The sequence below is a fragment of the Aphelocoma coerulescens genome, chromosome 14 (genome assembly GCF_041296385.1).
Source record: "Aphelocoma coerulescens isolate FSJ_1873_10779 chromosome 14, UR_Acoe_1.0, whole genome shotgun sequence".
Classification (NCBI taxonomy): Eukaryota; Metazoa; Chordata; class Aves; order Passeriformes; family Corvidae; genus Aphelocoma; species Aphelocoma coerulescens.
The window spans coordinates 5,351,397-5,377,100 of NC_091028.1; the positions used below are offsets into that span (position 1 = coordinate 5,351,397).

Genomic DNA, 25,704 nt, shown 5'->3' on the forward strand with positions numbered 1-25,704 from the left:
CCTGAATTCCTGCCTTTGTTAACTAGGCTGCAGCAACTGCTGAAGTTAATCTATCCACTGGCTGGGGAAAGAGTGTCAGAAGAAGTGAAGATGCCTGTCTCAGGTTTTGTCCAATTTATCCTTTATTTATTTGGTGTAGTTCCTGACTGCAGTGTTATTTGAGGTGCTTGTGTGCTCTAAAGCTGTTACCCTCACAAATCCCCTGTGATGTGAAGCAGTACTGTATTCATCTTTTACACAGAAACATCCAAGCATGGTCAAGCTGCACAGTCTGACAGATTTTCCATGACATTTACAACAGAGCTATGTGAGCCCAGACCTTTTAACCAATCTGGTGCTCTACTCTCATGTTTTTTCTAATTTGGGACAGAAATGTGTGTTCACTTTAAAAGTAGCTGAAATACTCCAGGAGATTTCTGCTTTGTGACCGTGTTCAGCTGAGCTTAATACAGAGCTTGTTGATTAGATCTTAATTTGCCCCTTTACTGGAGGTGATAGCCTTGATTGCCTCAAGCTGTGGGGATGGCAACTTCCAGGTGAGTGGATTGCATAGAGGAGGTGGGGGGGGGTTGTGTTTTAAACCCTCATCTTTACGAGAGAGGAGAAGATGTTAAAACAGTCCCAGTTTGGTTATACGAATTGTTTATTGGGGGAAAGAAATGACACACAATTTTCCTGATATTGTGCTAAGCAAAGCAGTTCTCACTACTCAGGAACAGCGTGTTAGCAGTGATGTTTTGGAGACATCAGAGGAGTTCCTGCTTCTTTGTATTTTGTGTTGTCATCTCCACCTATACATTAATGAGATACTGTATCCAGTGGTTATCGTTTTTTTTTTTTTCCAAGTTCAGCTTTGAACTAATACCTCTGTTCATCTTTGTGTGTCTGTTGTAGGAGTCTCTTGGCAGTATGCTTAGAACAGGTTCAAGGTTACTTTAGAGGGGAAGTTTAATGCTTTGGTGCATTCAAAAAAGGCAATATCACTGTCTTCTCTTCCTTGTCCAGTGAACTGACGTTTCAGCTACCTTATCAATACATCAATATATCAAACATTACTTCTTTTGCATATGTTTAAAACCCAAGATCTGAGAGGAACATTGTACATGGTATGGGGTCAGTCCTACTCAGAGCTCTGTCCTATGGTAGCACCTTACTTGCTTTCCTCTTTGTCGCAGATTTGGTGGTTGAGTGGAGTTTCACTCTGGTCCAGCTGTCAAAACAGCATTCAAAGAGCTGTGCTCCCTCTCCTCTCTCCCAGGAGCTGCACAGTCTGTTTGAGGCCACTCTCTTGCTGCCTTAAGCACTGACTCAGAAATATCTACATCTTAATGAGGGATGCAACCCCTGTCAGGTTTTGGGCCCCATACTGGAGACCAGCCCATGTTTCTTTGCAAGATGTGCCTGCTGATAGTGAAACACACTTTATTTTCCTTTAGCTCCAGCTTGAAGGGTTATCCTTATGTCTTCTCACACGTCTGGCTTAAAAATTACTGCCCTTCGTTAGAGTCCTGTGTCACACCTGAAAGCCTTCCACACCTGAAGCTGTGTTTCATTCAATGCAGCTGTGGGAAATTAGCAAGAAGGTCTCTTAAGGAGGAGCTTCTGCCTTAGAAGGGGATAGGTGCTTGCATCGGTGCTGAGCTGCTCTTGTATGTGTGCCATGACCACTGAAAAAGCCTCTCTAAGGTAAGGAAACTTTGTTTGCTGTTGTGCTTTATTGTTTACAGAGTGGTTGAGCACTAAGAAAGCAGCTGGGAATGAGAAAAGGGCCTGTGTGGTAGAGAAAATCATGAAAGACCACTGCTGCAAGAGCAAATGATCAAAGTGTCTGGTGAGAGGTAACAGATGGGTGCCCGTCACTGGCAGCAGTGAAAGGCAACAGAGAGACCCTTCTGTTTGGTGTGATAAACAACATCTTGCCTTTGTGGTGCTGTTCATCTAGTTCATAGCAGAGATGTTATGCTGTCTCCTGTCATTTCAGGAGCTGCCCAAACTCTCAGGCCCTCACAGGAGGATTAGATTAACCTTTAATGATGCCTTCATACCAAGTGTGCTGACCTGAGCCTGGGAGTACAGGTCTGGCTACAGGCATTGTTCCATCCCTCCTGCACTTTGTAAGGCAGAACTTGTTCACTGCTCAGTGTCTGCTGGCTCCAGAGCAGCTTTGCAGTGTCTTACAATGTGTCCATGGGACTGAGAATGGCCATGTGGGCTGTGGATTCCTTTGGGTTGTTTATTGCTTTGGGTCCCTGAGATGGCTGCGTGCACCATCCCAATCCTGAAGCATTGCCCAAAGAGAGACTGAATTTACAGTAAGAGAGAGGAGGAGGGAAGTGGTGGTAGGGCAGACATAAATAAAGTCAATATGAGGATAGAATAAGGGTTTTTTTAAAGCTTTCTAAAGACAAATTAGTAGATTTATCCTAAAAATAAGGTGACTTTAGACTCATCTTTCACCGTGTTCAACTTTTTGCAGCTATAATTCATGTTCTATTTATGTTACTGCCGTTGTGATCAGAGTAAGACAACATTTAACAATATAGCTCTGCTGTGTAGATCAGCTGGTGGACGTTTGTAATATTCACATTCTTTGCACCACTCAGGTCTAAATTCTGAAGTGAGTTTAAGAAGTTACCGGTTTCCTTTTCCATTATTCCTGATTTCAGCAATAATAGCCAGTATATTCCTTTAGAGATTACTGCATTGCAGCAATGTTAACTATCCAGACATAACAAGGATTAGCATGTTCAGAATTGAGCATGGGATATTAAAGTAAATTTTTTTCTCAGGGCACATGCTGTTAAGTGGAATTCTACATGGTCATTGAAAGAATACTCTCTGTTGTTCCCAAGTTTCAGAGTTAGCTCTGGTTACTGCAGTGTGCTCTGCAATGCATGATGCAAAAAATTATGTCCTCTTATGAGGTGAGAAAGAACCATTGCATTGTGCTGGTTATTAAGTATTTATTGTTGCTTTATTCCCTGCAGTTTGCAGTCACAGCAATAGTTGAATGTTAGTTTACAAAGAAGTTGACTGCCCCAAAGCTCTCAGTTGCTCAGCTCTGCAAAATGAGAGAGAATAAAGCAGCTTTTTTTCAAAGGCATCACATCCCAGAGCTGCTCAGAATCAAAATCGTGGCTCTCAGATCTGGTGGGGCTTGTCCAAGGGTGTGGGGCAGCCAAGGCAAGCATGGGCTCTCCCTGCTGCTCTGAATGTTGGCCCCTCTGAGAGGGTTTTGCAGGAATTGCAGCAGGATGGTGCTGCATGGTGTGGTTGCACACCACAGCCTGGCCCTCGGGATGTGCTGGCAGCATCCGTGGAACTTGGGAGCCCTCAAATCCAGCCTTGCCCTTTCCCTCAACTGCTCATTGAGGGGTTCAGTGAAATCACCGTGATCTCCAAGGAATGTAGACAGGGTCTCTGTTGCTATTTGCGGAGGGAGTTTCTTCTGGTGCTTGAAAGCTTTAAACTGTTTTTCTTACAAAAAGAAAAAAACCCAGAGAGAGAAGAAAAAAAGCTTCTTACCATCTGGCCATAACCTTGTACAATATGTTACATTTCAAACTGTAAGAAAATTTTTATGATCAGGTTATAATTTGTCAACTGCCTACAGATCTTTAAGTTAAAAACGTACAGTGCAGAATAAAGTTGCTCTGTATATTGTTTTCTAAGATGAGTGGAAGGAGAGTGGAAAGAAAAAAGACACTTGAAAGTGTTTTAATTGCATAGGGATGTCATTGCCTCTAGCAAGAGTTCTCCTGCTTCTGTCATAAATTTTTCATATTGCCTCGTGAGAGTGAAAACTGGAAACTTTACCCTCTAAGTGAAAGTCGATGAACCTCATACCAGCCTCAGATCCCAGTAGCCTTGCACTCAGGAATATTAATTTAATTAAGATAGCTACAATAAATTCTGTGAGGGAACTCTCCTGGCGCCTAAGGTAACTCGTGCAAAGAAGGAGGGGAAAAAGCAGCAGAGGCAGATCTGGTGGAGGGAGGTACTGTGGTACAATGTCTTCAGAAGAGCTGTACACTCATCCGAAGTGACAGCTCGGAGACAGGCGAGACCTCCTGGAATAGACGGCAGAGGTTCTGGTTGGGAAAAACCACACGATCACGCAGAGCAGGATCATTTTATTTTCACTACACTGGCCTGTCTGTAGGCTGGGAAAACGTGGCAAAGTGTTTTTGAGAATTGCCTGTCTCCTGGGAAGCAGAGGGACAGCCTGTGTGGGTGGTGTTACCCTGTCAGTCGCGGACACCGGGGACACGCTGCCCACGGAGGGGACCCGGGGTGCTCCCTGCAGTGCTTGTGGGGACGAGGGGGACAGAGCTGCCAGCCAGGGCTCCGTGGTCCTTGCAGGCTTTGGGCTGGACGTTTTAATTAGATTAGAGAGCTAGGATTAATTAGAGCTCTGTTACAGGAGGTGGCTGACCTGGCTCTCACCCAGGAGCTGTGGGTGGTTCTGCCCCTTTGAAATCCTGCAGCTGAGATCACCTGAAGCTCCAGGAGGGGTAACCAGCAGATACCACATGCCAATTACAAGTTTGTTTGTTGGGTTTTTTTTTTCCTGAAGATGGAAGCTGGGCCAGCGAATCAATGCCACAAAAGAGATCAGAATGATGCAAAATTCTAGGAAAATTATAGCCCAAAGTTAAACTATTTCACAGCATTGGCTATAACAGACAACAGAGCTCCCTGAGAAGTTCAGTGTGAAATTATAGGTTTAATAATTGGGCTTATTGTGTGGATTTAAAGGTTGGGATTCACTAAAGTGAGTCTCTGTTGCAGGGGTTGGGCAGAGTTTGTGTGTCACCACAAAGGGATGTATGAGACTTCTCATCTGCAATTCTAACCCCAGAGCTGTATGTTCCTTTATATTAAAATAATAGTTAATGTGAGTAGTTACTGTTTTATTTTCTCAGAAAGTTTAAAAGTATTTTATTACAAAAATCAAATGTTTGGTACTATGAGAAGAACAAACCAAGAATGCAGATTTTTTGCTTTGCTCCCCAGGCTTTTCTTTTGTTCTAGATCAGTTGCTATCTAAAGTGCTAGAAATGGCATCATTTGCAAGCATGTTCTGTGCCCAGGGACCTGGCTCAACACACTGCTCAAGCTGGGCTCTGCTCTACATCCTGGAGTTTGATCTAGGTGGTCCTTTTAGTCCTGTATGATTTTTTCAGTAGTTTTACCTTTTCCAGTGAGATACTGCTGGTGTGATGGGCTCTCTGCAACAAATGACGGTCTCAAAGTTAGGCCCATGATCCCTCCTAGGACAAATTCTCCCCAGTGGGACCAACCAAATGCTTGGCACAAGAAACTGTGAGTCTGGTGGGACAGGGAGATGTGCTTTCAAGCTGCAGGCCACCTGCAAGGGGAAAAGGGTTGTGGGATTTAATAAATGAAGTCTAGCTTTTATTTCCTAAAACATTCCTTGAGTGTTATTTGCATTTTGTTCATGAAATTTAAAAATTTAGATGAACAACTGACAGGGACCACACAATGGCTAAAAGGGTACTAAAAATAAAGCAACATGAAGGAGAAAATGGCCAGTTGTGTGTCTTGAGTATTTTTTTTTAATTATTATTGTTATTTTATATTAAGCTTGAGTGTAGCATGAGGTTCTTTTCCTTGTCTTTTCCTCTATCTGCCCTTTGCTAAATGGCACAGTTCAGTAAGATGCATAGACTGGTGTTACTGTAGGCATTGTAGAGCCCTTAACTACAGTATCTGCTCCTCATATTCCTTCAGGGTTTATTTGCAAAAGGGCAGCATAGCCAAATGTGATATTTAGGCTTTGGTTCCTATTAGAAGAAAACAAATGCAGTGCTGCAGCAAGGTTCACTTGTTTCAAGCAACCTGTGGCTACTTTAACAAGTAAAATAAAGGCCCTTTCCTGGTTTCTAGGTTTTATGCACGGAGAATCTAGTCAGGAACTGCAGTGAGAAAAGACAAAAGTCAATGTTTTCCTGTATAATCTTGCAGTCCTTGAGAATCAGTAATAAAAGCCAACAATTGCTGGCCAGTGAAGCAGCTGCTGGGTTCAAATAAAATGATCATTTTCCAAAATCCTGGCTTTGCCTACTGGATCAACCCTTCTTATTCCCAGAAATAATGACAGTGAATTCTGTTCTTGCTAGTGCTCAGATGAACTTGGACTGCCCGAAGCTGTGTGTGTGCACTGCCCTGGGAGTGAGGTGGGCCCAATCTTCCATCTCTTTAAACTGTAATCTCTCAAAATCCCTATTTCACCCAGCTGCTGTGGCCTCAGTTCCCCATCCATTTTTTTGTGTGGTTTCCTCAGTTCAACCCACTCATGGGTCAAGTCTGTGTTCTTGATTATTATTATTATTATTTCTTACATTCCCACCAAAAAGGAGGATATTCAGGTCATTTTTTCAAGGGAATGTGTGCCGTAGTATTTTCTGAAATATAAAATGCAGTGAAACAATGGAGATTGAAACTGTTATGGGAAGACAAGAAGCTAATTTTGCTTCTTAATATTTTACTGCAGGTGTAAGTATTGCTAATAATAATGGTCAGTTTTAAAATGGATAAAGAGGATTATGCAAGACGTCAAACATATTCAATATTCTGTTTCCAAAACACTTCAACTGGGAAGCCTTCTTTAAAAAAAAAAAAAAAAAAGAGGAGGTCGGGAAGTAGATTTCATCATGAGGGCAAATATACTGTTTTATTTGGAAAGTTATTCTGAGAGGGACAGTCACCAGAGGTTTAGCTGCAGCTGGGTATTTCTAAGTAGCTATTTCATGCTAAAGGGCCATAGAGATTTCTCATCAAAAGGGTTTGTTTTGTGCATTCTTTGTGGCATTTTCTATTATTCTGAGCATCTTAAGTGCTCACGTTCAGGGTCATGATCAGTTGGCATCCCTTACTGGAAGGGCAGAAGCTGTTACCACTCATGTAAGGTTTTTCAGGAGTTTTCCTCTAGGCTTTTCAAATTCAATACTTACTTTAGTTTTTTGAAACGAACTCTCTATCTTCTTTCTAGCTACTTTAAATACTGCATTGTGAACAGGAGCTTCTTGTGTTGTGGGGTGGTTGGCAACTACCCTGACCCACGTGGGTAGGTCTGCCAGCTGAACCATGCAGTGCTTGTGAGATAACAATATTCTGAGCTGGATCCTAGTCAGCTTTCATCCTTCCACATGTATAAATTTCATGTATCACCCTATAATTTCTCTGAAGCACATGGATTCTTCAGTGTAACTACTAATGCCTACGTAACTTTTCATTGTATCTTTTTTTAACATGCTCATAGATTCTAGGACTTTTTTACTAGGAGAAAATTTTCTTCCAAAATACTTTTCTTCTTCCTTTTTTTACTTTGATCTCATGTCCAGCTTTTTTTCTTTTTTTTTTTTTTCTTTTCCTCCCACCTATGAACTAGTATCTGGTTTTGTTTCATTTTTAGTTTCTTATCATGCAGCAAGATAGCATGAAAAATGCTGCTGTGATGTTGAGATAGTAGTACCATAAGGATTTTGCTTTCAACAAGAAGCAGTACAAATTATAGAAAATATGAGAGAGGACCCAAGGTCTCCAGATCATATTGGTTAATAGATTGATTCTGGTCCCAGGGGCCAATCTTATTATTCTTGTTCACTCGTGGGGGTGTGAGCAGCTTGCTGACTCAGCACACACAGGTGCTGGGCTTGCTGCTCTGCCTGCCACACAGCTGGTTCTCTGTGAGATTTGAAGCTTGGCTCACTGCAAACAAGAATCTGACTTTTCTTTTTAATACAAATTCAGATAAATGCTCAAGACAGCTTTTCTAGAAAGATGCCCAGAAATGTATGCACTGGGGCTGAACTTTTGAGTGGACAAAATTGGCCATATCTTTCTTAATGCTTTTCTTTATAACTGTATTATTTGGATCAGGAAAATGGAAAAATGATCTGAATCTGGGCCTTTAGCCAGGGCTGAGCCTAAAAGATGAATTATTTAGGAAACAAAATGAGGTGATTGGTTCCACTAAATGTGGTAGGTGTTTTTTTTCATTCTGCACTCTCACAGTGAAGTTAAAGAACACTGTCAGAGTGATGAGCTGCCTGCCCTGAGGGCCCTGATGAGTCTGAATGGCCCAGAGCAGCCTCCCTGGGCTGTAAACACCCTCTCCTCCTGCCTAGGAACCCCAGAGATGCCCAGCCACGCCAGCGGTGTGGGAAGACTGTGGCCAGCCCTGCCCAAGGCCCTGGGGTCACACTGTGTCTCCTCTCCTCTGCTCTTGCTGCTCCTGCACAGACAGAGCAGAGCCTGGCTCTCCAGCTGGTCCACAGTGGGCAGAGTGCCCATGGCTGGGGTCAGCCTCCTCTTGGAGCTGAGCTTTGCTTAGAGAAACCTCCTCACAGCAAGTGTTTGCTGAGTGTTGGAGCTTTCTCACCTCTGCCAATCTCTGTTAGAAGATGAGAAATAACATAAGGGAACCATAGCCTTCTGCAAGTCTCTCCCATCCCATGCAGTGTGTCCTGGGGCAAGCCAAGAGGGAAAATGTTGTGCCATCTCCTCAATCTGACTCTTTTTCCATACAGCACAGCACTTCCCCTAGGACATCCTGGCTCTTCAGGACACCCACAGCCACATATTGGGTGGGTTTTACTTTCTGCTGTGGGAAGGCTTGTGGGGGCTGTTGGATGGTGACTGTGGAAGTGCCATGGGGCTGCCTGCCAGGAGTGCTCAGGGCTCCCCTTTATCCTGCCCCATGGGGAGGTTTCACTTTGCTAGGAGACAGCCTGCCCGTTGTGGGGCACAGGACAGGGACATGGTCCGGCCTGGTTCCTCCTGCAGCATTGGCATGGGCTTACTCAGCCTTTGAAGTAAATTCAGACGTTTGGACTACCTGCTGTTTGGAAGGAAGTGTCACCTTTCTGACAGCCTGTGGCTCTGCCTGCCCCCTCCCATTTTGCTCTTCCCCAAATGCCAGTAAAGCACTAACAGAGAATCTTCCTCTCAGGTAGTCTTTATTTTTCCCCTCATGTTGCTATTGTGTTGGCAATTCCAGCTGCAAATGTTGTGTTTGACCTTCAGTAAGGGAGCCTGGTGATTTGAATTCATTTCAAGCAGTTTTCTGACAGCAAGCCTTAGCCAAAGCCCTTAAGGTTTTCCCTACAAAAGCCTCATGACAGCTTTGCTTGAGGCTTACAATGGTCAGTGCAAGTGGAGGTAGTTTGTAAACTGTAAGTGGCCTTATTAACTTTCTTGCAGAACTGAAATGAAGCCCAAGTCTGTGTTAGGCTCAGTCCTAGGAGCTGAAGCAGGAGCCCCCTTACACTTCTCACCATAGCAAACCAAACTGTAGGGGATGTGTGGTGGTGCTGCCGAGCCTCTCCTGACAGGACAAAGTGATGGAAGATGGGAATATTTGGAAAAGATGTTAGTTCATCAGGGTTTCAACCTTTGGCTTATCCATTTATCATGGTCAGAGCCAGGCTACTGTCAGTTTTTTCTGGTGGAAGCAGGTGGTAGTACTGTGGATACACTGCTGTGCTTGGCAGTGATAATGCAAGGGCAGCCCTGTGCCCTGTCCTGCCTTGGGCTGACGGGCTGCTCCTCTGCCTTGCTCACTCCAGTTCTGCAGCCACAGCATTAGCACAGCTTCTATAGAAGGTCCAGGGCAAAATAAATAGTGCTCAAGGTTCATTCCTGGGCCAGGTGCTGGCACCTGGCAGTTTAGCTCTAGGATCTCAAAAGACCATTGGGTGAGATGCTCATTTTCTTATTTCTTGGTAGCTTCCACCTACCTTCCCTTTATTTTTCCTTCAGCTCAGATGCCAGCAAAAACTGATTATGATTACTAAAATTCTGTCTTGCTAACAATAAATTAACATCTATGCCTCCTGTCATATTTATTACTCCTCAGAACTGAATACATGACAACTACAAATTATCGTTTTGCCCTCAAAAAGACACACTCCTTATGAAAGCCAGGATTTCATTCTTTGCTGCTCAGGTAGGCAGCCACAGCCATGAATCCTGGTTCTGAGATAAATTACAGATAAGCTGGAACACGTGGCTGGAGAGGCCTCCTAGGTCTGGTCCTCTGCTGTTGCAGCTGGTGCAGTCCCAGAGTCACTCTCAGTAGTGCATGCTGTCCTAGCAGGATGGCAGCAGTTTGTTAGTGGGGATTTTTGTTGGTTTTTTTTGGTTTTTTTTTTTCTTTTAGTGTCATTTTTTTTTTCTTGTCAATCATAAAGCTATTTCAGACTGTTACAACTCTAATTGGTAAAATCCCTTTCTAATAATTGGCAGAAACTTCTAGCTAATCTATACATGCTTGTCATGATCTGAGTGCCTTTGTGTGTCAATTTTTTCTTTCTCAGTATTTTCAGTTTTCTTGTCCTTGTTTAGGGACCATTCTCTAAACCGTTAATTTTTCTCCCTTCAGAACTTGTTCCGTTGTTGGATTTACCAGCTTGCAATTGCTCATCTTGCTTTTATTTTTTGGTTTTTTTTAATTCAACATTTGCTATTCTCCAGCTATACAGTAGCAATTCCAGCATCAAAAGCTTATTTAAAATCCCCTGAAGCCAAATGAGTGACTTTGGAGGGAGTAGGCTGATCCAGCAGTTTGCAACTAATATGAGGTCAGCATTGGATCCTTTTGTATACTGCATTTTCTATTTCCTCAGTCTTTTTGGGCTCAGTACAAGTTGTAGCTGTCTTCTAACAGAACTTGTACTCTTTATGGTTTCATTTATTTTATTTTACACTGTTTGTAATACAAGAATAAGGCTGGAAATGAGACCAACAGAATATTATCATCTGAGAACGGATCTACGTAGTGTTTCCAATTTCGAGCTGGAAAATAATTTTCCAGTTTACCTAGTGTGGGAAATTAAGGGTAGGGTTTCCTGGGAAACAGCAAAAGGATTGGCATCATGTAGTTTCATTATATGAAGTCTTCGGAAAGTTTTCCCAGGTAGATGTTCCTGGTTCAGGAAAAAGAAAAAGAATATTTCACTTTGACTTTGGAAGAATTTTGAGCAAAACCATTTTGCCTGGAATATTCTTTGGGGGGTGGAATTGTCATCTACAGCAGATAATGTGGTCTACGTTGCCTATGGCCTCTAAGGCTGGAAGGAAGTCAGAAAATCAGGGATGAAGATATCAGTTATGGTCAGTAAGAACTACTCTCAATTTTTTTTGGAATTTAAGCAGGGTTTAATAGAACCTTTTAATCTGTTTGTTTGCCAAGCTCGACCTACTCGACTCAGAATTTCTCAGTATGACTGACCAGAAGTAAATGTTTTTATAATATGATGGCTTATTGAGAGTTCCTAACTTAATTTTAGTTCAGTTTCTGGATTTAAACCAAACCTGCAAGCATTCCAAATGCTTTTCTGAACCAGACCTAAAACCACATTATAGTATGATTATTTTTAATAAGCCAAGTTGTTCTGTCTCCTGGGGAGCTTGCAACAGCCAGGCTCTGGCTGAGCTGTCCTAAAAGTAGGAGCCTGAGTTGTCTCAGCTGTTCTGGGGAGTTGTATTTGCACATGAAGGAGGAATTGAACAACGCTCAGAGTTTTCCAAAGAACCTTCAGCACACTCAGATGTGGTATGTTGTTTTTACACGGGTAGATAAGATATAATATGCCCTGTACATGCTAGTTAACCCCTAATGTTTTAAATCCATTAAAAAATAACCTATTCTTAAAGAGATTCAGGAGCAGAAGAAGCAGATCATGAAAGTGCACCAAAAGGAGAGCCAAGAACAGTTTTGCATAATACAAAGTTATTGTTTTTAACATTTCCCTTCTGCCCTAACAGTACCAAAGGGGTTCCTGTTCCATGCTGCTCAGCCAGCAGCTCTAGGCAGACCATTCTCTTCTATTCTAATGTGGTATGGCTCATACAGCTCCACCTGCTAGATATGTTATGTAAATAGGCCTAGAATTATTTTGGTGTTAATAGGTGCTATTTTACACAAATTTTAAGCGAGTCCATGGAGCTCCTCGGGGGCTGCCTGGTGATGGTGCTGTGTTGTACTGCGAGCACAGTTTCCCACAGCATGCTCCTGACCTTTCAGAAGCATATTCAGGGAGACCTGTCAAAGATCTGAGTGGCCTTCTTCCTCAACTCCTTTCCCTCATAATTTCCCTTTGTGGATACTACTATCAAATCCAATATGGCTTTGGAAAAAACTTTTTCAGCTTTTGTTCTGTGACAAAAGAAAAGTCACTTCAGAGAAGATTTGACAGTTGTGAGTTGCTACCTTCTAAGCAACTCGAAACATCTAACTGGATATTTTATTGACAGTGCAGGTATTCTGAATTATGTTTTCAAGAGGCCTATTATCATTTTTGATACCTGGAGAACTGCATTAATGGAAGGACCTCTGTGGAAAAAAATGTAATGTCGCTGTTGATATGGGCTCCATAGCTGTCACAGGATCTGTTCTCTTTCTTTTCCTTGCAGTAATTCAGAAATAGGTGTGGAAATCTCTAGAGAAGAAGGGCAGTGTGGCTGGCATGTCTCAGAATTGTGTGCACAGTGTACTTGTGATTGTTATTTCCTGAACATTTGATTTTGTACAGGAAGTTATTTCTATTTAAACACCTTGCACCCCTCCACTCTGGTTCAGATCTCTGTCAGCTGGCTGCCTGGAGTCCATGGAAACCTCAGAGCTGCTCTAGAAATGTAAAACCAGATGAGTGTCAGATGTAAATCTTTGTTCAATTGACATGAGCCCCTCACCTGAATGTTACACATTGGCAGGATAAGGGGTAATGGCTGCAACCCGACAGAGGGCAGGGTTAGATGGGATATTGGGAAATCCTTTACTGTGAGGGTGGGGAGGCCCTGGCACAGGGTGCTGAGAGAAGCTGTGTCTGGTTCATCCCTGGAAGTGCCCAAGGCCAGGTTGGATGGGGTTTGGAGCAACCTGGGGTAGTGGAAGTTGTCCCTGCCCATAGCAGGGTGTGGAATCTAAATGATCTTAAGGTGCCTTCCAACTCAAATCATTCTGTGATTCTGTGCAAATCTGACACGGCTTTTTAAGCTTTACCTTGTGTGATGTGACAGGGTGTCTTGTGATATCTTATTGCCCACCTTATAGGGGTAAGATGGGCTATGCCTTTTTTTTTTTTTTTTTTTTTTTTTTTTTTTTTTTTTTTTTTTTTTTTTTTTTTTTGGTAATTCATGTGCTGTCATGCAACTGCAGCTAAAAGTGTTGTGTAAAACTGTTGAATTATGAAGCCCAAGCTGGATTAAATCTGAACTTTCTAACAGAAAGTGCAGTTAGGGAATCATTTTGTCCTCAGTGGAGTGTCACCCCACAGGCTTGAACACTGACTTTGTGCTCCCTTTCATCTTGCTTATATGTTCAAAGATAAATTTGATCTGTACACTCCATGTGATCATGGTAATGGTTCTGCCACCTATAATAACAAATTGGAGACTGCAAATATACTTAGTTAACGTGATAAAATATTTACTGTTCAAAGTTTTAAGGAAATTAACACTGCTTTAGTGCTCTCAAAGAAATACTTTTGTTGTTACAACTAAGTGGATAAATTGCTTAAGGCACCACATGCTTACAGACTCCAGGCTAATGAATAACTTCAGTTTTGTAGTATTTCTCTAGCTGGCAGAATTAATCTAGGAAAAGCTTTTAAGAGGCACGATGTGTGTACTGTGGTTTCCTCAGCTTTGGGGGCTTTTGGGCTTGCTTTTTGAGTCAGATGTGTTGCAGGGTTTTTGTGAAAAACTGAAATGTTTTCAGAGCTCTTATAAGCACAGTGGAATTTACTAAAAGTTGCATTCATTTCTGAGAAAGAAATTATTTACTGGTATACTGGATTGTAGAAGCTTTCAGTGGAGGGAGGAAATGCTTACTGGTGCTCTCTGTAGAAAAAAAAAAATCCCTCTAATTTAATTAGGACTTTAGGATTTTGAGCTGATGCATGTGTGTGACAAAATCATGACCTGTATATGTGAATTTTTATTTCTTTATTTTGGGTGACTGAGTCTGGAACCGACTCCGAGTTTGTGACATAATTAGTACAATAGTGCAAATCAGCCATTTTTGAAAAGAGTAATTTACTCCATATGCAGCTTCTCAGCAAGAGCCCTCATTAATCAAAGAAGGCCATGTACATCAAAGTGTTCCTTGCTTGCTACAACAACATCCATCATACAGCTAGTAAATGTGCTGTGGCAGGGTTTGATAAATATAATGCCTTTGATGTGCTGATAATTCTGTGTATTGGCATGCTGCTGCCCAGAACTCCCTGGGTATGCAGAAAACTCTCAACTGGACCAGTTCTCTGCTCTAAAATTTTACCTGGGCTCACCCAAACTCTCTCAAAAGCCAGCTGCGAGTGAAGTAGGACTTGAGTGTATTTTCTCTGTCGCTTATGCTTCAATGAGGCCAATTTTTACAATCTCTTTATTTTTAATCTAGGTTCCCAGATGCTACAAAACTCCTTTGTGAATATATTTATGTATAGATGCAGCTTTATCTGACAAGAGCTTCTGTTTGTTGAAGCACTTGTATTTAACATGGTTTATTCATTCTTTTGTATGAATGCACAGTAGAGATTTAGTGTAAAACTTGTAAGAGATCTGTGATATGAGAAGATAAAGCACAAAGTGATAGAGGTTGGAGGGGGCATGGTCTTATGGTAAAATATCAGAAATAATCTTTGTTAGATGAAAGGGAATTTGTTTTTAGGAGCTCAGTCCTTCAGGCACACAGAGCACGATCCACATGTTTGTATTAATTCACTGCCCTCCCTGCAGTTTCTCTACTGCCAAAGTGAGTGACTGAAAACTCATCTTCAACAAATAACAGAAATGATTACATATGAAGATTTGTGACATGTCAGAGAGGGGAGCTCCCATTTTTGCTCTGTTTAATGCAAATCGTGGTGTTTCAGCACTGAATCCACAAAGAACAGCAGCTGTGCACTCAAAAGCAGTACTGGTGCATTTCAGTTACACTGTTTACTGAATTGTACTTTAATTGATTTATTGAATTATAGTTTAATGAAAGGACAAATTACAAACTGGGAATTTTTACCCTAACTGTGTTTATAGATACAATATGCCAAGTCCTTGTTTCTTTTGCTTCCTCCCAAGCTGCTGAAGCTTGCTTTTGACTGCTGCTCACAATTTTTTTTTTTCCAAGAGTGGGGCATGAAAGCAAGGCAGGAAAGAGGCTTGGAAGAAAAGTCTTTGCCCCCTGGGTGTTGCAGAGCCCCTCAGCAGCTGCCACTTCAGCCTGTGGTTCAGAAGAACATCTGCCACCCTTCCCCCACTGCCCACCATATGTGGCATTTTGGGGGTTACAAGACCAGTATAAATGCAGACCTCGAAGCGCCCTCTGCTTTCACTTTCCTGCTGCTTGGATCCTACTTTGGCTGCCTGGGCCTGGAAAAGCAGGGGCAGATGTAGCCTGCCAGTGCCACACCTGATTTCATTTGCTTGTGAAGTATCTGAAAAGGAAGGGAAGTGGGGGAAGGCGTGGAAGAGTGTTTCAATGCATGACCTCAACTGGCTGCTCTTCTGAGATGTTTGACAAACTTTTCCTGGCACCTCCAGATACTTTGGGCAGAGTTTATCAGCCTCATGGCTCTAGTGATGACTGGTGGGGAGAAGGGGAAATGACACCTGCTGATAAGCAGGTCTTTGTGCTATCAGTGAGCCCTGATCTCTGTGGAGGGTGCCTGGGGGCTCCTGAAGCAGGAGAACCAGAGAGCAGGAGAGATCTCACTCACTCCATGGTCATGTCATAGTGAGGTGAGAGGAATCCCAAACAAAGCCTTGTGGTCTCCTTCTTCTAGTGTTTGGTTCAGCAGGAACCACCCTCCTGTGGAAGGGTGAGGCCGTGGAACACCCAGGAGCTTCCCAGTGCATCTCAATTACTGATCCAGCTGTGCTGAGCAACTGCAGGCTCTGCCATTCTTCACGTTTGGGGAGCATTCAATCATCCTCTAAATGTGTCATTTGTGATCTCTGAGAGCTTGCAGTAGGGAAGTATGGACAGACCTGGAGAAGGAGTGCGTGCGGTACGTAAGCACCCAGAAAACGTTGAGTAGACTGCTTCTTCTGTGATTGAGTTGTGTTGTTTTGGTTTTTTTTTAAAAATTAAGTGACAACTGAGATATACTTGTTTGTGTAGCTTATAGCATAAGCATTACTTCCTAGGAAAGTAAAACTTATTGTGAACAGATATTCTAAAGGAAACTTCTCTGGAACATGCTCAAATTAAACTCCAGGCAAGCCAAAAAATACATTTTGAGGGAAGCTGATGAATGCATCATCTGATAATCTGCAGAATGATAATCTGAACTAGTTTTCAGTCTCTGAGTCACTGGCTGTGTCCCTACTGCAGGCTTGCTATGGTTGGAATGTCACTTGCAAAGCACCAACGCTGGTGCTGTGACTCCTGCATTTTGTAAGGTTGAATATGCATTTTTGATGTGAAAAGTAAGAAAAACTGAGCAATGTGCTGTTTGCATTATTGCTTCTCTGTAAGCTAGCTCTGCAATTAAAGAGATAATTAAAGTAATTAAAATAGTGAGAATGAAAGTTCACTGGATTTTTATTTCTCTTTCCTGGTGTGTGGTGATCTTGGATGCTAACTTTGGCACCGAGCTTTTAATGGCCACTGAGTGAACTCTGAGATACTTGCCTTCTCCTGAACAATGTCTATGTAGATAATTGACTAAAAATATTTATCCTGCACCACTGCACTATGTAAAAGGAAGTAGTCACTATAGTTGTATCCTAAGTGCATAGGGTTACCAACACTAAACACTGCAGTAATAGGTAGTTTGGATAGAAAAAAGGAATGAAGTTATATCTACAAGGTGGCTAAAGCCTGGGTCTCCCAGACATGAACATAGGCTGAATAGTCTCTCCTTCATGTGAACAGGATGAAAGGAACAGGAAGCTTTAGCAGCTCCTAATCATAAAACTAAATCAAATGTGCTTTTATCAGCTCTGCTCTGAAGGCTGACATGCTGAGGTTTGTTTATGATAATGGGGTAACTTAAAAATCATCCAAGAAACACCTCTTACCTTTTCCCATTCCATCCCCTCCCGTAAGTACCTTCTTGAGTGGCATCCTAATTTTTAATAAAACAAGGAAAAGCCAGGTCCTTTTTTCCTTAGGCAGAGTATCCGAAGCTGTAGCTTGGTCTTTTGTCCTTCCAGATAAAGCTACAAAAGGACTTAATAATTGCCCTAAAGCCAGTAATATATACATGTACCGGTTTGGCCAAATTTAGAAATATATACTCTGAGAGAAGGCACAACCACCCCTCCCCCACCAGGTTCGGGAAAAAAAATAAATTTTCCTCGAAGGAAAGTGAAGAAGATAAAACTATTTATTTAACAAACACACGGGAAAGGAAAATGAGGTTAAATGGTAAAATCTTTTGCTGTGGAGGAAAAAACCTGGGAAAGCGTTAGAGTCCTTCCTTTGGTCTCCTCGGAGCCGGGGCTTGGCCCAGGGCCAGGCCCTCTGTGCCCGACGAAAAGTCCTCCCGATGTGCTCTGAGGCTGAAAAGCAGTCCAGTAGCAAAGGGAGAAAAATCCGGAATTCCAGAGAAGGAAAAGCAAAGTCCAGCTCTCAGTCTCTCTCCGGAGAACCAGAAACTGAAACAACTGGCCAAAAGCTGACTGGAACACAGCAAGCCGGGTGCTTCCTCACTCCCCTGCCGCGGCTGGGAAGAAAAAAAAACCTCCTATCTTTAAGTGACCTTGAACAAGCTGCAAACTGCTTTGAGAAAGTTTTGCTCAGTTTTTTTCTTCTCCCTCTCAGGCTCAGTTTAGAGGCACAGAAAGGCACAAAAATTAATTCCTGGGCATAGGCAGCGATATGGGATACACATCATAACGTCACCCCAAGACAATACATTAAAAGGTATTGTTTTGAAACGGTGTAACATCTGGAGAAAGCTAGGTTATTCCATTACAGTGGTTATCTAAACCATGATAAAGGAAAAATGTGCCAGACTACCTTCTCTTTTTTTTTAAATGAATTCTAAATACATGAAAATTTAATTTCACTCTGTCAATCATCCAATTTAAACAAAGCCTGAAATCTTAGATTTTGAAACTCTGAGGACCCACAAAATTGTAGGCGTCAAAATTGTTTGCTACTGATGGTACCTCTGCCTTATCCCAGCTCTTTTGGTAACTTGTGATACTGAGAGAACAACCTCATAAAAGCCAGGAGAGCAAGTGGATTCAGTTAAGTGAAGGTGTCACATAAACTTGCACATTGTGACTAAGGTTTTCAAAAGTGACAGGTGTTTTTCTTATTCATTATCACATTTACAGTAGATCAATTAGCAAAGATCGCCAAGTATCCATCCTCAGAAGCTGGATGTCTCTCAGGACGTGACCTATATCATGGATGCAAGAGATGAGTCCTAAATCAGTTATTTACTTTTGATAATCCTTGTTTGCCTGTTTTATCCTGTTCTGCAATATTCCTGCTAGAGACTGTGCCATTGTTTCTTTACAGAGCAAGCGAAGTGCATTTCACATGTTGAAAAAGTGGCCTTTATTCTGCCTTTTCCTAGTCTGAAGAGAGAATAAATAGTTTGTGGTGAGGAACGACCCAACTGTGGGGAACCTTGGGCTTTCCTGGGAAACTGCAGTGTGACAGGGTATGGCCTTACAGTGCTAACCATGTTTCTTGCTATTGCAGTAGCATAGGGTAAAAGATCCACTAAAAATTGTCTTTTATTGCATTTGAGCCTCAGGTATCCTACATGTATAGCAGTAGCAATGGAAAAATGTAACTTGAATTTGTATATCAATGTAGAGAATATGGTTGTTGTTCTTTACTCATTTTAAACAGTCGGTACTGATTCCCTGAACTTGAAAAAAAGAAATTACTGAGCCAAGCTTTTCCTTTCTGTGACATGGCAGCACCCTGTTTGTTTTTTTTTTCTAAGATGATGAATATTTTATCATGGTCTGTGTATAACAGAACAATATCTATTAGCATTCATTAGCATAGAGTTCAGTGCCAGATTCTGGAGACACTAGACAATTCCAAATTTCTGCTGTAGGAAGAACACTATTATTATTATTTACCTACTTTATGGGCAGAGTGCAAATGATGATACTTGCAATGAATCTTTTTTGTCCTTCTTGGTATGACATTCTCCATCCACAACCTGGCAGAGACACATCTTGACTAAGAGGGTCTGTCAGGAAAATACAGCAAACTTTATCTTGTGAAGTGGGAAGCATTCCTGATTGCAAGGTCCTGGGTAGCATGAACTCCAAGTGAAAAATAATTCATCAGAATAACAACTATCCAGTGATTTTTGTCTGGGCTTCAGCACTGCTTCCTTCCTAGATCTGCTCTGGCTGACCTGTGCCACTTGCTCATGTAAACAAAGTCTAAATCCATGAGTCGTGAAGATCTACGGTTGTTTAATTAGTCCTTTAGTACCTCTGATATTGAGATAAGGCAAAACTGGGTAGAGGTGAAAGTGTGTTTTAAATTCTCTGCTTTAGTCCAGGTAACATGCACCTGAGCAGGGAGAATTCAGTACTGTTCAGATCTTGCTTGCATTTTTCACAACCTATTTTTTAGAAGTAGGATAATGTTTTAAAATGTAGGAAAAATAAATTTTATGAAATGTGCTAGAGGATAATAATCTCAGAAAATATTAAAATACAACAGTATTTGTCCAACTGTAACTGTCGACTTATTTTGCCAAATTACTTTACACTGGCATGAATTTACAGAGCAGGAGACTAAAGTTTATGGCTCATTAACAATAACTGTTGTACACCTACACTGTAATTCCTCAAAATGTATTTTCTCCTTTAGTACTGCATATACTGTGTGGAATGACAGTAATTACAGAAACTAATTGAATGAGATAGTCATAACTCTAAAAGTCATATTACTCATTTCAAAATGGTTTATTTCCTGAAATAAACAATCTTTACGGAGTGAACAGATATAACATCCCTTTAAGTTTATTAAACTCATTAAATATCCTTAAATATGTTGAAAAGTGTATGCTGTGCATTTAATAGAGGGTATAGATACATGCAAGTATGACAACCATAAAAATTATAATCCTTAAAATGAAATTTCAGTGAAGCAGTTTGTCTCAAAAGTTTGTCTTGCCACAGCTAGTTGAAAATAGGAAAAGTTTTCAGAATTTAATAGCAAAAGTTTGTTGCAAAATGAAATCTCCAGTTTCATCCTTGTGGTATGCTCACCCGATGGAAGTTTCAATGATTGCATGGTCAAAAAAAATCAATCCTTCCTCATTAATGCAGAGCTGACCTTCCACCGTGGTCTCAGTTCACGTGTGCCCATTGCAGGTTTGGGGGAAGCTCCAAGTTCTGAAGATGAGTGGTGTGGGTACATGTGTGAGCCTTGGCCTCAGCCCCCTCTCCCTGGTCTCGCAGTAGCCCATGGAAATACCCACAGTATGGGGGATGTTTTGGGATGGGAAGGTGGGGGGATCAGCTGGGCTTGGGGCAGAGCTGGGCCCTACTTCTGATCACACTGTAGCTTTGGGAGAAACAGCTCCTGAGCATTTAATTTCATTTTTTTGCCATGCTGTTTTCAGACAAAACACACAATCCTTCTCATGCCTTGCAAGGGAGATGGCTGGAGGGAAAGGTGTCCATGAAGAGGTAAAGACACGGTCACGACATCATGGGGAGGAATGGGAAGGAACTCTTGCACAAGTGAGGTCTGTGGGGCACAGAAACCACGGTCCTGGGGTCCCTGGTCAAAGATGAGCATGTGACAGAGAATTGCTCAAGGAGTTCATGGCTGGGCTTGCTGGGTCCACCTTCTCCCTAGAATATATTCAAAAACTTGGTGTTTAAGTGTTTTTTCTCCTGGCAAAATTTGGTAGTACATCAAGTACTGTTTTGTTTGTTTACATTTTTTGTTTGAGTTTTTTTTTTGTTTACTTTGGATTTTCTATTGTTTTGGGGTTTTTATTTGCTGACTGTAGCTTGTTTTTGTTGTTTTAATGGACAGCGATGGGTTATTTGTAGGACTCAGTGATGATTTCAAAAATTCAGGTTTCCAGGAGCTGTTTCCTATATCATTTGAAGATGCTATATATGAATTCTTGTTAGTTGATAAGGTGTTGTTTAATGGTAATGGACTACTGTAGAACAGTGTAATGTATCCATTACATATCAACAGAATATGTAAGCAGTGTTAAGAATGTTTGCATATAGTGCACAACTTCTTATTGCTGTTGTATGCTCAGTGGCTTTTTTAAAACCTTTATTATTTTCCAAGGTTTCAGTCTGGTTGCTCTATGCATACCACGAGAGCACTGTCTTCAGTAAACAGGAGCCCACATTTAAGACAAAATATAAAAAATTATCATTATCAGCAGTTATCTGCTTTGCTCCATTTTGTAGCACGTTTATTTATTGAAGTAATAATGTGAATTTCCTCCTGGTCGAGAGTCTTTTAACAGAAACTCTTTTACTCATGGAATTGCTTTCCCTGACATTGATGCTGACAATCTTCATCAACATTCATCCAGTGTGTCATATAAAACAAGGTGATAAATGTACCCTTGCACCCCAGGGTGTTACACGTGCAACCGTTTTTCTCCACTTTCCTTTCTTTTAGCAGTCACTGTTTCTCTGGACTGCAAAAACCTAATTGTACTATCTTCTGCTCTCCTAAACAAGCTCATTTTTCTCCAACCTAGCCCATCAGAGATGCTGTCAATCAATGAGAAACCTGTCACACAGAGATCAGGGTGGCAAAGGGCTCCAGTGTTTAGGTTCTTCACAGGAAATGCTTTAAACCATCTTGTGCTAAAACCCAGATTTTTCTATTTGCAGTCTTATCAAATGAATCCTAAATTATCTGCTCTGTCTCTTCAACAACAAATTGTAGAGAACACAGATAAAAGCTAAGAATAGGTCTGGATAATACAAGAATAAAATACAAGACTAAGATGGTATTTCCTCCTAATAATTTTGAATATGGGTGATTTCCCTGTCGTATCACAAGTGGCTATAATGGAATCTAATAACCACTGGAAATTATATTACTCTGCACTCTCCCTGTATCTAAGGGAGACAGAAACCTGAAAGCAAGTGGATGGGTCAAAATAGGGTGACTTTGACTCAAACTCATTGGCTACAAGTATTCATTATAAACAAAATCTGTCAAATCTTTTCACTAATAAGGGTGTAGATCTTATTACAGCCTCAGGACAGTAATAACTTATTCTCTGACATATTATGTGAATTTTATGTGCCTACTCTATAAAAAGTGCTCAGTTTCCATAGCAATTTTGATACTTCTATGATACATGATGTGACAGCATGTACCATTTTTCCTTCTTCCGTGATAAATTGTCCCCACCACTCACCCACTAGATTGCTGCTAGAAATCAGAATATCATTTTGATGTCGCTAAAAACTAATATTAATAATTAGGCTTAGATGTTTGCTCTGGCAAGAATAACTTCTTTATTATTATTGCACTGCTTCATTACTTAGGTTAACAATTTTGAAACCATAAATCAAGAATGATAGGTGAAGTTTAAGAATTGGTTTAGAAAACATTAGGTATAATTCCAGGAGGAAGAGGTCTCATATTAATGTTGAAAATTTTGGGGTGAGGGACGGGTTATTTAAGTCTCTCTGCATTTTTTTATCTCTGAGTAGCATTTACACAGACCTAAACAAGAGCTATGAAAGAAAGGCATCAAATGGCTGCCTGCCCTCGCTGACTAATGACACCTCGCTGTGGATGTAGAGACACAAGGCTGCTGTGTGCTCTGAAGTGCTGCAGAACTCCTTTCCACTTGGAATTGTGTGTAAAAATGCACGTCTGGTCACCTCAGCTGGGAAAGGGAAACTGGTGGGCTCAGTGCTCTCTGGTTTGCCTCTTTGCCTGCATTCAGAATGGAAAAAGCTGCTCTTTATGTTCTGCTGATGGTTGGGACAGTGCAGATGGTGGTGGGATGTTTTAGGTGAGACTGGAGCCTCTTCTTTTGGGCCAAAACCATGCACCAGTTCTCCCTGCCCTGCCTTGTGCTTTTCACTTGTCCAAACCTCCCTGGTATTTTGTGGCTTGTCTGGAATGGCAGTCATGTGGAGTGCTTGAAATATTGCTTTAGTTGTTTTTTGGTTGAGTTTTAAACAGATTTTTTTAATATTTTGTCATTGTTGTTCTTGCTCTAAAGTTCATGAAAACTGGTTTAGTTTCTGGTTTGGGGAAAGCACAAAGCTGGCATGGGGTCGCTGAGGTCTTGGGAAGGTTAATTCACATTCCCCTGTCTCAATTTACTCATTTGAAAATGTTCTGCTTGCAATTGTTCTCCTTGGAAGGGACTCTGTTACTAAAGCTTTTTAGCTGTGAGAAACGAACGTTTTTTAAATTTGGGGTTGCTTTGTGCGGTGACTTTTGCTACAGCACTTTTGTAGCTGTATCATTTCCAGCAGAATGGAAAGTCAATTACCAGAGGAGTTCAGGGGATGGCTAACCTAAAGGGCACCTGAATCCCAAAATAATATGTAGGACTGCAGGAAGGTACCAAGGGTGATCAGGAATCATGCACCTACTGTGTGCAGGGCTCGATTTCTTCTGTGCAGAAGATTTTAATACGTGTGCAGTGCTGTCCATGTTAGTACCTGATGGTGTTCTGGATGGAGCAATGTTTGCTTGTAATAGATCAACTTAAGGGTAAAATTTGCTCCAAAATATCATTGTTTGATGCTATTAAACAATACAGTATAAAAGGCACATCGATTTACAGGTGTAATATACTGTAGTGTCAGAGACTTCTATTGGTTTCTGTTAAATATATTTTCAGTGAAGGTTACTCCTTCTGCATAAATGCACGGATTAAGTTGTAGGGCACTTCAGATTTATATTGATTTTTATGTGCCAAAAAGTGTTGTTCCATACTGCATGCCAGTAATACTGGTTTACATTGGGTCTTGCATTAAAAAGAAAATAGTTGATTATCTCTTATTTACTGATTCAGCTGTTAATTGTATTGCTTTCACGAAAAAGTCACAAAATAGAATCCAATCTTATTCTGATAGGCTTGCTCAAGCTCCAGTTTGTCAGGAGTGGAACAGGTGGAACTTGTTACTATTATTATTGCTTTTATTATAGTTGCAAAGGCGGTCTTTATTTTTGTTCAGTAGAATAAATGCTCCTAGAAAAACCAATTTAACATGACCTTGTTATTGCACATTCCTAATTATCTAAACGTATTTTGGGATTTCAACTACTGATATTTTAGTTTCCTGGCAGCCTAGACAAAGCTGCTGAAAAGCCTGACAATTCTCCATTAAACACAAAAAAAGAAGGTAAAATTGAGCTTTAGAAAGACAGTTTACATGTAATTTTTGAAAATGTCCCTCAGTTCTTGTTCAGTTATATGTATCTTTTATGAAGATAGTGGGGTGGCATTATTATAAGTATCAGCTGTTTGATTCTGCTGTTGGTGTGGGTTCAAGCTCTTGCTGTTCTTGAAGGCTTTCCCATAAGGACAGGGCAAGCCTAGAGGTGGAGGCCAGGGCAAGGACAGTGACAGAGGAATGCAGCTCCTGCCCTGTCTCCATTTATGGACTTGCCCTACGAGGGACAGCCCTTGAACTGGTCTGAGGTTCTGCTGATCCTTCAGAGAAGGTCTTGGAGAATACTGGGAGCAGCTGGAGAGCACAGGAATTTCAGGGAGGAGGGCATGCATGCAAAACAGGTCATCTGGTTTATTCCCTCACATGACTTGAAACTCCTGTGAGCTGATAACCAGCTATTTCAATTGATTGATTTGACTTGGCTCTGGCTGGCATCATTGCAATATAAATCCTGGAGAAAGACCCGGCTTCTGCTTGCTGTTCCTTCATTTATGGAGTCTGGTTTTGCTGGGACACTGACCAACATTATTTTCACTAAAATTTAACGCGTCATCTCTTGCCAGCAAAAGCTACCTCAAGCTTCACCTTGCCTTGTTTGCCTTGTACTCCCTCCCAGCACATGTGCTGCTCTGGTGACACGTTTGTTCCTCTACATCCTTTGCAAATGCTGCTCAAAAGAACAAGAAACTGTCTGACAACAACTCCCATCATCTGAGGAAAAACCCACCCAGGCAGATGAGGCAGGGGGAATTTGGCAGAGCAGGGTTGATGCCAAATGTGAATTGCCAAGCACTGATTTGTTAAATAGGAGGCAACACGTGCATGATTAGTGTTGATTTTTCTTTTCTTCTTCTGATCTTGCTAAATCCTTTGACTTCCTGCTCTGTCTGGAGTGCTTGCATCTGCCCCACCACTGTAATAACTGGCCAGTGCACAGAGCTATGTAAACTAGGTGATTATTTATCAGAGTTATTAGAGGTCTTGTTTATTATTAAATGGAGGTTTATTGATGCAGTTCATCAGGGTTTTTTCCTCTACGTAAAATTCTAGTTTGCCATGATCTTTCATGTTCAGTCAGGCATTTGGCTTAAGTAAATATTTACTGAAAAGTTTTGAAGGAAAAGTAGTTTGAACAAAAGAAGAGTAATTTCATAAAGTCATACTGTTTTCTGCATTCATTAGATTCAGATTTGTTTTAATACTGTAATTTCTATCTTCAAAGGGTTAGAAACCAGAGAATTCATTTTGTTTATAGAACTTTTATGGATTAGATACATCCACTTAATTATCTTGGTAGTCTTCAGCTCTGTGTTACAATGAATTTTA

At 41.3% G+C, this 25,704-nt stretch overlaps 1 long non-coding RNA gene across 10 annotated transcripts in view; it reads left to right on the plus strand.

Moving 5' to 3' along the window:
* Positions 1-1,571: 1,571 nt before the first annotated feature.
* LOC138118549 (uncharacterized) overlaps positions 1,572-25,704 on the plus strand; it is a 308,809-nt gene continuing 284,676 nt past the window's right edge. For all 10 annotated transcript variants that reach the window (XR_011155203.1, XR_011155196.1, XR_011155202.1 and 7 more), the window contains exon 1: positions 1,572-1,686. This is a non-coding gene — a long non-coding RNA (uncharacterized lncRNA). The remainder of the gene's footprint in view (positions 1,687-25,704) is intronic.